The sequence below is a fragment of the Otolemur garnettii genome, unplaced genomic scaffold (assembly GCF_000181295.1).
Source record: "Otolemur garnettii isolate 467f Iridium unplaced genomic scaffold, OtoGar3 scaffold00066, whole genome shotgun sequence".
NCBI classification, from domain to species: Eukaryota; Metazoa; Chordata; class Mammalia; order Primates; family Galagidae; genus Otolemur; species Otolemur garnettii.
The window spans coordinates 3,411,862-3,423,558 of NW_003852461.1; positions in this window are offsets into that span (position 1 = coordinate 3,411,862).

An 11,697-nucleotide genomic window follows, 5' to 3' on the forward strand; every position below is an offset into this window, starting at 1 on the left:
GGCTGGCGCCTTAGCCGGTTGAGCTATAGGCGCCGAGCCATGACCAGTGTTTTTAAGTGCAGCAGGCACAGCCACCATTTATAACCTAGGCCCCGACTGTGTTCCCTGCTCATCTCCTATGCTGTGGATCTCAGCCTGGCTGCATGGCTTCCCGCTCCCTGCATAGGCCACACCATCTCACCCTCCTGTCCTGTCCTGTTGCTAGCCATTCCCTCTGCCTGCAAGGTCCACACCCACACACCCCAAAACACATCCAACACCATATTGAGCTTTTCCTTTTGCAAAGTCTTCCTCACCCGCCCCCACTCAGTAGAGTGGGTCTCCCACACCCTCCTCTAGGCCTCCAAGCTTCTGTGAACTTGGCTCTCACACACCACCTGGATGTAACACTGTATTTTGGTTTCCATGCCTATCTTCTGCACAAATTTGAGTTCCCTGGAAGCACGGGTTGCCTTTTTTATCTCCATCATGCCAAGAGCAGACACAGGGTCTGCTATGAAGTCAGAAGTCCCTATATTTTGCTGAGCGAGAAGACTGAATAAAGGACTTTGCACCTCAACATCCCTCAGAGGACAAATCAACAGAAGTGCAAAACTCAAAATCCAGTTGATCCAAGGTTCCCTTCTGCTGGATTTTGCTTAACTGAGGTTCCCTTGGAAGTGCTTGAATGAATATTATACTGGGTACATTCAGTGACTTTTGCCCTGGCCTATGTGAGCTCCTCAATGCAGATGCAAATGAACTCATCTGAGTGGGAGGGAGCACCTTTGGGGCTTCTATAGAAACATCCGTTTGCCTTGAGGCTGCCAAACTGCCTTTCCCTTGCCCCGATGGTGTCTCATAAATGTTAAATAATCATCATGGCCATGCTCAAGGGGGTGTCAGTGGTCATAAAAGCTAGTTTTTAATGGATGCTTCTCTACCTCTCCTGGTGGGTGGTTAGAAATTTAGCAGGCCTGATAGCCAGAGGTCTCCATACAAGCTGCATCCGAGAGACCTATAAGCTTGGGTGGCAAGAGGGAGCTCCAATCACAAGCTGGGACGCCCAACCATTGATTGATAGAGGGAGGCCACCCACACTGTGCCTTCTGGAATCCATTGGTGAGTCATGGGCCAAAGGATTATGTCTTCAATATGGGCCATCGGGCCTGATACCACGGCATTTCCTGCTAACAGCTTAGGGGAGCTGTCCTTAATGAAGGCGATGACCTGTAGGGCCGAGAAACAACCAGATGAGAGGAAAACCCTAGTCTCATTTACACCTCATGGGACGTGACGTCCTAGGCCTTTTCTATCTGATTCTACATTCCCTGAGACCTCAGTGTATATTCATTCCATCACTTACCCATTGTATTCATTACTCCTGTGGTCACGAACTGAGCATCTGAGCTAGATGTTAGATGCACGACATAAATTAGACATGGTTCCCCCCGTTATTGGGTCAACTGTGGAGAGAGGAGAGTCTCTATATAAAGCCAGGAAGTATGTACCAAGGGAAGAAAGGGTTATCAGGTGACATTTGTGCTGAGCTTGGAGGACCAGTAGAATTCCACCAGGCAGGTATAGGGAGGAAGGAGGGTGCCAGGTATTCAGGGGGTGCAGCAGTACACAGAGCAAGAGGAGTGCCAAAAGGAGGTCCAGGAGCAGGTGCACAGTCCCAGGGGCACCACTCACCCCACCTGAGTCTCTGGAGTCACTCAGTGCACAGCCTGGTGGCCCTCGGGAGGGGATCCGGGACTGCCATTAACTAGCTGAACGCTGCTCTGCACATTTCTCATTCTCCTTAAGTGTAGAATAAAGAGTAGGGTGACCAGACGTCCCGCTTTAGGTGGGACAGTCTGCTTTTGAACAATTGTCCCGTGTCCTGCAGTGTTTAAAAAATAGTCCCGATTTTTGGAAAGAATGCACGAACGGGCGGGGGAACAGGAAGGGAATATACGGTTTTTGGCTGCCATGTGGCTATTTCGCCAGAATATGAGTTTTATATTATTTTTGTTAATTTTATAATGTTAAACTGTAGTAATAACAAATAATTATTGAGAAGTGATTATCAAGAACTGCTTATCAAAGTTTGCATTGTTGGCTCGGCGCCTGTGGCTCAACCGGCTAAGGCGCCAGCCACGTACACCTAGGGTGGCGGGTTCGAATCCCCAGCCCGGACCCGCCAAAAACAACAATGACGGCTGCGGCCAAAAAATAGCCGGGCGCTGTGGCGGGCACCTGTGGTCCCAGCTACTTGGGAGGCGGAGGCAGGAGACTCGCTTGAGCCCAGGAGTTGGAGGTTGCTGTGAGCTGTAATGCCATGGCACTCTACCCAGGGGGACAGCTTGAGGCTCTGTCTCAAAAAAAAAAAAAAAAAAAGACAAAGTTTGCATTGTTGTCAGGCCCCGCCCCCACCTGTCCCCTGCCCCACCCCGCCCCTGGGCCATGTTGTCCCACTTTACAAATGTTAAAATCTGGTCACCCTAATAAAGAGTCTAGATGGGATGGTCTCCAAATATCCTCTCCTCTCTAGTCCAGGGTGAGATAAAATGACATGGAGTCAGCCAGGCACGGTGGCTCTTGCCTGTAATCCTAGCACTTTGGGAGGCTGACTGGGAATATTGCTTGAGGTCAGGATTTCAAGACCAGCCTGAGCAAGAGTGATACCCTATCTCTACTAAAAATAGAAAAGTTAGCTGAGTGTGGTATTGCATGCTGAGGAGTCCCAAATACTAGGAAGGCTGAGGCAGGAGGATCGCTTGAGCCCAGGAGAGGGAGGTTGCTATGAGCTATGATGACAGCACTGCACTCCACTCTATCCAAGGCAACAGAGGAAGACCTAAAATACTTGGAGTAAAAGTTTGTCATTTCAGGAATGAATTAGGCATTCCCCTTGGAAATAAGACTTTAATCTTTCCCCTGACTCTTGAGTTCCGTACACTTTTACACAAGTCGGTTGAACATTGAATCATAGAATGTGGGCACTAAAAGAGAAACTAAAGATCATGTAAGCTAAGTAGTTCATTTTTGAAAAGCTGAGGCCGGAGACAGTAACTGAGTCACATGAAGGAATACAGCAAGTTGCGTCAGGACCAAGACTCGGATCAGGATGGAAGTGTTCTTTGTCCCAAGCCAAGTAGTTACCAAGTTTGATCTCAACTCCCTGCAAGAGATTGTAACTTCCCTGACCCAAGTTTCAGGTTTATGTTTAAAAACAACAACGAAGAAGCAGGAGGCAAAAGCAGCATCCTATTCGCTATTACAAAGCATAACGTTGCTCATGCATCCTGCTGGCAGGTCCCTTCCCACGCCTCCTGTCCAGCCTGTTTCCCTCTTTCTGGCTCCCAAACAGCAGGACGTACAGTTAACCAAACCTACAGACCTAGGACCGTCACATGTCTCCTCCTGATAGTTCTGTGAAATACCAGAATGCCAAACTCTTTTCTTCAAAAGTAAATCAAATTCAAGGATCTACTCAAGTTATTTTAGATGTATGGTCAAAATTTTAAAGTACCATCCATTGACCAAGGCAGCACATTAATGACCCCTGTGTGCTTCTAGTTCCTTCCCCTCTCGCTCCCCTGTTCTCATTCAAATTCCAAAACATGTCCCTCTCTCCATCCCCACTCACCACCTTCAGGGGCACCCCCATCCTACCTGGGCTTCTGGGTTACTCATCTACACAGACTCCTTCCTCCCATCACCTCCCCCATGCCGCTGCTGCCATCAGGATTCAGACTCTCTCCTGCTCAAAGCCAAATCGGAAGGCCCCACGTCTATCAGATAAAGCCCATGAAAGGCCCGTGACTTTTCCCTGCCAGCCTGTCATCACCAGTCTCCTAGCCATTCCCCCTCTGCCTTCATACTCCGCAAGAATGCACTGTTATGACTTAGGGGTCCACAAATGTAATGTGCTCCCTCAAGCCTCCCTACCTTTGCTGGAGATATTTTCCCTGCCAGAAAATCCCCCTTCTCAAATCCATCTGCCTTGCGTTAGTCTGCTTGGGCTGTCCATGACGAAATACCGCAAACTGAGTGTCTTAACCAACAGAAATTTATTCCTTCACAGTTCTGGAGTCTAGAAGACCATATTTATGGTGCCAGGAAATTCGGTGCCTGGGGAGGGCTCTCTTCCTGGCTTGCGGTCACTATCTCCCTATATCCTCACATGGTCTTCCTTCTCTGCACAAGCACCTCTGATGTCTCTTCCTTTTTATTTATTTATTTATTTATTTTTTGCAGTTTTTGGCTGGGGCCGGGTTTGAACTCACCACCTCCAGTATATGGGGCCAGTGCCCTACTCCTGTGAGCCACTGGCACCACCCTGTCTCTTCCTTTGCATTTAAGAATATCAGTCCTATTGGATGAGGGCCCACCCTTATAACCTCATTTAACCTTAATTACCTTCCTAAAGGCCATGACCTCCACATTGGATGTTAGGGCTTCAGCATATCCACCGGGGCAGGAGGCCAATTCAGGCCACAACACCTCCATGATAGCTCTTACCTCTAGGTAATAAGATTATTGATTTTCATATCTACCTATTCCACTGACTTTCTGAGGGAATTTGCAATGTCTCTGGGTCTGTAGCTCACTTAGGTCCAGTGCAGGTTCTGTGAGACTCCAAAGCTTACGATGTTGTGGGCCCTCATGAGGAAAGGGATTAAAAATAAGCTGTAGAGTGAATTTCGAAAGGGTCCAGGCACATAGGGACCCTGGAGTTTAAGCTTCAGAGCTTCATGGCTCATTGGCCTGTGGAAAATGAATCACAATACAAAGCCAGACCCTGCCCTACAAAGACCACAGACTGGGTTAAATCTAACTTCTCATCTCACTTCAGACAGATAACTTCATTATCTATTTCTTGGCATTTCTGCATGCATAAAAATGGACTTAAAATACCTGCATGTTAAGGTTGTTTTGAATGGATTTGGAGAACCTGAAACTATACTAAATATTTGGGCTGGGTACAGTGGCTCATGCCTGTAATCCTAGCACTCTGGGAGGTTGGGGCCAGCGGATTACTTGAGCTCAGGAGTTCAAGACCAGCCTGAGCAAAAGCAAGAACCCATCTCTACTAAAAATAAAAAAAACTAGCTGGGCATGGTGAAGCATGCCTATGGTCCCAGCTACTCAGGAGGCTGAAACAAGATGATTACTTAAACCCAGGAATTTGAGGTTGCTGTGAGCTGATGCCATGGCACTCTACCTACCCAGGGCAAAAGAGGGAGACTTGGTCTCAAAAATTAATTAATTAATTAATTAAAATAGAAAAATTAGCTGGGCCTTGTGGCATGTGCCTGTAGTCCCAGCTCATGGGATCACGTGAGCCCAGGAGTTTGAGGTTGCTGTGAGCTACACTGAGACCACGGCACTCTAGCTTGGGTGACAGAGCAAGACTGTCTCCAAAATAAATAAATAAATAAACAAGTATTTGTCTAGCTGTTTATAATGTTCCTCACCACAATCTAAGCCCCATGAAGAAAGAGGCTTTTCCTTGGTCGCTGCTGAGTCCCTGATGTCCAAAACAGTACCTGGAAATGGTTGAATATCAGTAAATACCAGGCGTGCCCAAAAAAGTATGCAAATTTTAAACCCTCTTGTTGGAAGTAAATTAATCATTCCCCAAAAGTATGTGAATTGCAGGTAAAATGGATGTATGTAATATGTCTAGGTAACACTTGGCAGTAACAATACCCTCAATTCGACTTCGGAAAGTAATACATACATAACATCGCTTAAAATGTGTGTACATTTTTTTGGCACCCTCTGTATTTGTTGAGGGAAAGGATGTGGTGCCTTCTAGTACCTGAAATAATGGACTGGTGTTCATTGTTAGGTAAGTTCTCCCCCTTGTACATGGAACTACTGTTATTGTTAATAAATCTAAGTTAAATGAACAAAGGAGAGAAAGAAAATATAAATACCAAGAGAGATAAGAACCATTATGAACTAAGAGTAATTCAAAATTTCTCACTGTCCTAAATGTTTTAAACCTACAAAAAACAAATTAAAGAGAAAGAGTTAAGAAGGGGTTCCAAGCAACAGACAGAATAAATAAGCCGAAAGTCATTTTAAAAAGAGAAAGAAAAAGAAAAAACCAAACAGCGCACAGACACAGAACACAAAACAAAGGATCAGTGAAAACCTTCCAAGCGATAGCAGAATAAAACATAGGAAAGCCCCAGAAACTTGACATTGTTTCTTGGGGACCAAGACAACATATTTCCTTTGTGCTTGGCAGCTCCTTCTCCCTCTCTGGGGAGTAGAGAGCGTGGCTGGGTTCTGAGCAAAGCTCTCTAGTCAGCTGTTTTTAAAAGCATGGCCTGTCATCAACTTAAAATCCCGTCAGGCCCCAGCCTCTTTTCCAGCTCAGAGCTGAAAGATCCAATCCTCCAACTTAGCTCTGAACTCTTCACCCCAATCAATTAAGAGAGATCTCATCAAAAACCCCAAATAAGTTTGTTTGGCCTGACCTTAAAGAGACATCGCTCCTCCTGGAAGAATCTGTCATTTTTAAATGGCACACACACGGCTGAGGAATTCCGGGAGAGTTAGACGGAATCTCAGCACTCTCAGAGTCCATCTTTCACTACAGAAGAGGAAACCGAGGCTCAGAGGCAGTGAGCGACTTTCTCAAGGTCAAATAACTTCGTTATCACTGCTGTTAAAAGGGACTCCTTAGATTGGCCTAGCTTTCTACCGGGTTCGTTGAATCCTCACACTTGACCTTATTAGTGACGGATCCGTGGTTTAAGAAGACTTTCCCAGACCTTGTTCCAGTCCCAAATTCCACCTCATATGCGCCGTGTGAACCTGGACGAGTGACTTCACCTTCCTGAGCCTCCAGGGCCATCCTTCCCCAGCTGGGACAATAACACGTCTCTCTCTCCTGAGTGTTATCAAGATGAGCTGAGGTGGCCTTTACTTAACACTGTTCCTTTTAGCTTAATAAATGTTAGTTTCCCAACTTCGCCCTTTCTTCCTTCCTCTGTCTTTCCATTTTTCTTGTCTTTCTCTTTGCCCCCATGCCTTCTTCCTTCCTTCCCTCCTAACAGGCCAGTGCATCCTGCAAAGTAATTTTGGAGTTTAACACAGGCTCCGTGCTCACTGGAAACCCATCTCCAAGAGGGCTGCAGTTTTCCCAACTAGGAAGTGTGAGGTGGGAAGGGCTGATTTCTGCAGAAGCATCCTCCCTGGCCAAGTTCCCTGTAGTAACACATGAGGTCTAACAGTTTATTATTTTTTTTTTTGAGACAGAGACTCAAGCTGTCCCCCTGGGTAGAATGCCATGGCATCACAGCTCACAGCAACCTCCAACTCCTGGGCTCAAGCGAGTCTCCTGCCTCAGCCTCCCAAGTAGCTGGGACCACAGGCACCCACCACAACACCTGGCTATTTTTTGGTTGCAGCCATCGTTGTTTGGCAGGTCCTGGCTAGATTCAAACCTGCCAGCTTAGGTGTATGTGGCTAGCGCCTTAGCCACTTGAGCCACAGGCACTGAGCCAAGGTCTAACAATTAAGTCTGCAAATTCATCTGCATACTTTATCTGTTTATGTATTTATTTTGCAGTTTTTGGACTGGGCTGGGTTTGAATCCACCACCTCCGGCATATGGGGCTGGTGCCTTACTCCTTTGAGCCACAGGCGCCACCCAAAGCTACATACTTTATTGCTGAATATCACCTTGGAAAGCTATACTCTGATGCCAGCACCTATTCTGCCCTTCAGAGCAATTTGAGAACTCTTTTTCTGGAACGACCCTCAGAGCTGTCATCACACAGCAAACAAAAAATGAACACCACTCAGCAAGACACCGCCACATGTGGACACAAGCACAGCTGTGAGACACTGCAATGCCAAGGTCATGAAACCTTATCGAGTTGTTTGTACAGTGCTGCCAACAGGAGCACACGGGGGCAGTTCAAGAACTTAATTGTCACACAATAGCTCTGATGGCCTTTTCAGAAAAAGAGTTCCAAAATTGCTTTGCAGGGTGGACTAGGTGCTGGCATCAGTGCAGGGCTGCCAATGTGACCACAGTGATATTCAGCAATGAGGGATGTAGTGCTTTTTCTAGGATGAGTTCACAAACTTAATTGTCAACCCTCATATGTTCATGGTATTCAGCACAGATTAGTGAGCACCTCTTGGCTGGATCCTGAGCTAAGCTGCCTGGATACCCACACGTCCATCTCTCGTCTTTCAGGAGCTCACAGAAAAACTGTCGGTGAAGACAAGGTGGGGAAACCCCGGTAGTAAGCAGGACATTTATCGAACTATTTTAAAGAGTTCAGACGTCGTGGAGAGGAAGGAGGAAATAGCCACATCAGGGTCTAGCCCTGAGACCGCCGGAGGGGGAAACCCAAGAAGAACTATCATTTTTGTCTGATTAAAAAAAAAATTGCAAAAAGGAACTGCAAGTTCATCAGTCTGGGCAGACGATTTCTGGGCATCAAATATTTGGAAGAGAATCTAGTGCATACCAACTACTTAATTTATTCAGTCCGGTGATTCAGCTTAGGGAGAAAAAAAAATACAAAATCATATGAGAGTTGGGGGAGGGGGGCACAGAAGGAAGGGAGAGAAGGAAAGAAGGAAGAAGAAAGGAAGAAGGAGCGAACTTTGGTTTACACGTCTGAGGGCCAAGTTCCATGCCAGGTCCCCTCTCTCATATTCCATGAGTGAAGGAAAAGGAGGAGAGGAAATGGAGAGGAAGGGAAGGAGGAGGAGGAAGGGAGGGAGGAAAAAATAAAGAATAAGGAAAAGAAACGGCGGAAGGAAGGGAGACACCTGTGAGGGGGATGTTACCTTCTTTTTAAACATGAGAAAACAAAGACCAAGGAGTGAAATGCTTTGCACAGGCCCCCAGTTACTAAGAAGTAGAAATAAGATTCCAAGCCAGCTGTGTCTGATTCCACAGCTCACACTCCTTTCAGAACATCCTAATCTCCAGGACAGAGTCTGGTTTATCCCCCTAAATGATGGCATAATGGTCATGGGGACAAGAGTCCTTCCCGGAGCCTGCTGATTGGCACCACCCTGGTGATTGTCCACACAAGATTCTCTTATCTCTTTGCTATTTACTGACTTAATCCTGGGAAAGGCACCAAACCTCTGTGGGCCCCCAGTTGCCCTCTCCGTAAATGAGTCTATAATGTCTTTGTCATTTGGTGAAGGAGACTGGGTCAGTTACACTCTTGAGAATCCCTCCAGCTTTAAACTTTAGATTCTATTCACATCACAGAATTTCATGCCTGGAAAGGACTGTGGAAATGGCCAGACCACTGTGGCAGGATTTCTATTTGTCTCCTTTATCCTCCCTCTTCTTGGGCATGGTGTAGAATTTTTAATTGGTCACAAGATTAGCTGAAGAGAGTTCTTGTCCTTCCTTGCAGTTAGCTGTGGCCACATAAGCAAATTGTGGGCAGTCAGATGTGGAAAGAAGGGATGTGTCCAACTTCTGTCTCTAACGGGAAATGGTGGGGTCTCCTCTCTCCTCCTTTCTGCTGGATGGAATGCAGACTTGATGGCAGGAGCTGGAGCTGCAATTTTGGATCATGAGACAGAAGTCAAGTGCTGAGGACCACACAGCAACGTGATAGGAAGAGCAGGGGTCTCCACGACCGTAGAGCCATCATTCTAGCTGCACGCCTGCCTGAACTTTACACTTGAGAGTGAGAAATAAATTCCTATCTTGCTTACACCTTTGTCGTCTAGCAATTATATCCCTTAAAAAAAAAAAAATTACAGGTATGCCTTGAAGCCTGCCTTGGGAGTAGCCTCGCAATGGCCTCTGAAGATTCTTCAAGTCTTGTGGCTCCTCCCTACCATTTGTGGGTCCAGCAGCCTGGCATCTATGGATGACCTGGGCGACCGTGATCCTGCAGCTCAGTAACCCCCAGGAAGTATAGACCATGGGCCCCAGTAAGAGCACATTTGAACCCAACCTCACAGTCTATTTGTGGCAGTTACCAGTGCAGACCCAGGCATTCATGCCCTCCAGCCTGTGGTCCTTCTCCTTGCAACCCTCTTCCTGGCTACTGTGCTCTGAGAGGAGGTACCAAGCATCGGATGCCAGGCTCTTGGACCTAGTGGCCTACACCAAGGTCACCTCCATAGAGCAGTTGCTTCTAACCCTGTATCGAACAGGCTGTGAATGTGGGACTTGCTGACGGACTGGTCCCACTGGCTCTGCCTCCTCTTGCCCCTGGTCTCCTTGAGCGCCCCCAGTGAGATCTCTGTGCACCTGCTCCTCTGTGCCCACACCCAACACGGCCTCCCTGGGAGGGGGGAGGCGTGTGGGTTTAAAAAAAAAAAAAATCACAGGTTCCCCAATATGGAAAACACCTAATATGGAAGTTAAATGCTAACACTCTAGATGTTTCCATGGTGCTGCCACAGTTGGGAGGACACTTTTTTCTTATTTTTTATTTTTTGGGGAGGACAAATTCAAATGGAGCCACTGAAAGCTTGTGTCTGCAGATGGAAAGTCAGCAAGGAGGGGCATTGCCTAGATAATCCAGATTATTTATGATGGATTGTTGAAAAATTATGTCAATGTAAACACAAAATTCTATAAACTATTGCAGAACTTTTAAATCACTCCCATCCCTATCCTAAAGCTGGGAGTCCTCAGAGCCCAGTCAGAGGTAAAATGATCTAATCCAATAGTTTCAGATATGCTCCTCAATGACGCCAGGGTAATATCTGGCGGTGGGAGAAGTCCTGAGAGGAGGAGGCAGGACAAGGTGGAGATGGAAGGAGCAGAACCCCAGATCCCCCCTTGCCAACCACTACACCACCCCTTTCGTCTGGTTTAGAATTTGGGGGTCAAAGGGCTCTGTTGTTCAAATTTGAGTAAGTCTGACCTCGTGGTTAAAAGAGGAAGGAGCTGGCATCCAGAAAAGGGAAGTGGCTTGCCCAAAGTCATGCAGTGAGGGGGAGGCCAAGCGCCCCACGCCTGGGAACCAGGCCTAGTGACAAGCCAGCCAGACCCGGCTTCTAACCTGGGCATAACCTGGTGAGGCCTCCTAAAGCCCCTCAGCTCTCCGTTACCCCACAGGGAGAACTTCTCTTCCATTTATGAATTTTAGGTGACTCTCTTGCCTCCATTTGTCTTTCACCCAGAAGAAAAAGAGCCTCCAGCCATGGCAGGTACTGTAGCCTCAGGCCGACCTGGTGAATCCCTAAAAGGGCCCCAGAAAGTCAGGGGCCACCCGGCCTTCTCAGCTGACTCCAACAGTTCCTGCGGCATCACGACCCAAGGTCTCTTCATCCCAGAGGAAGGGCCAGGAACAGGTCCCCCAATTCCTGGGCACCACTGTTGATCACTCAGAATAAGGCTAGAAGGGATTATTCATGGGAATGATCCAGATGGTCCCAGTTCTCAAAGGCTGTTCACACACATTATATCATTTGGGGGCCTGCTCAATGTTAGCAGAGCGGCAGGACAGAAATCAGTCTGCTCTCTGACAGGTTAACATGACATTGGAGGCCACCGGGATTTCACTGGAATCAGGGGATTTTGTCTATTTAATTCACCACTATTTCCCTAGTGTTTATAACACTCAACTTGGACTGATGCTCCCTAAATTCTTATTTAATGGATGAGTAATAAACAGCCCCCACCAAACTTCCTAACTCACAGGTCTTCCATCTGCCAGTCACTCTGCCTGTCGGTCACACTGCACCCTGTGCAGGTGGCCAAGTGTG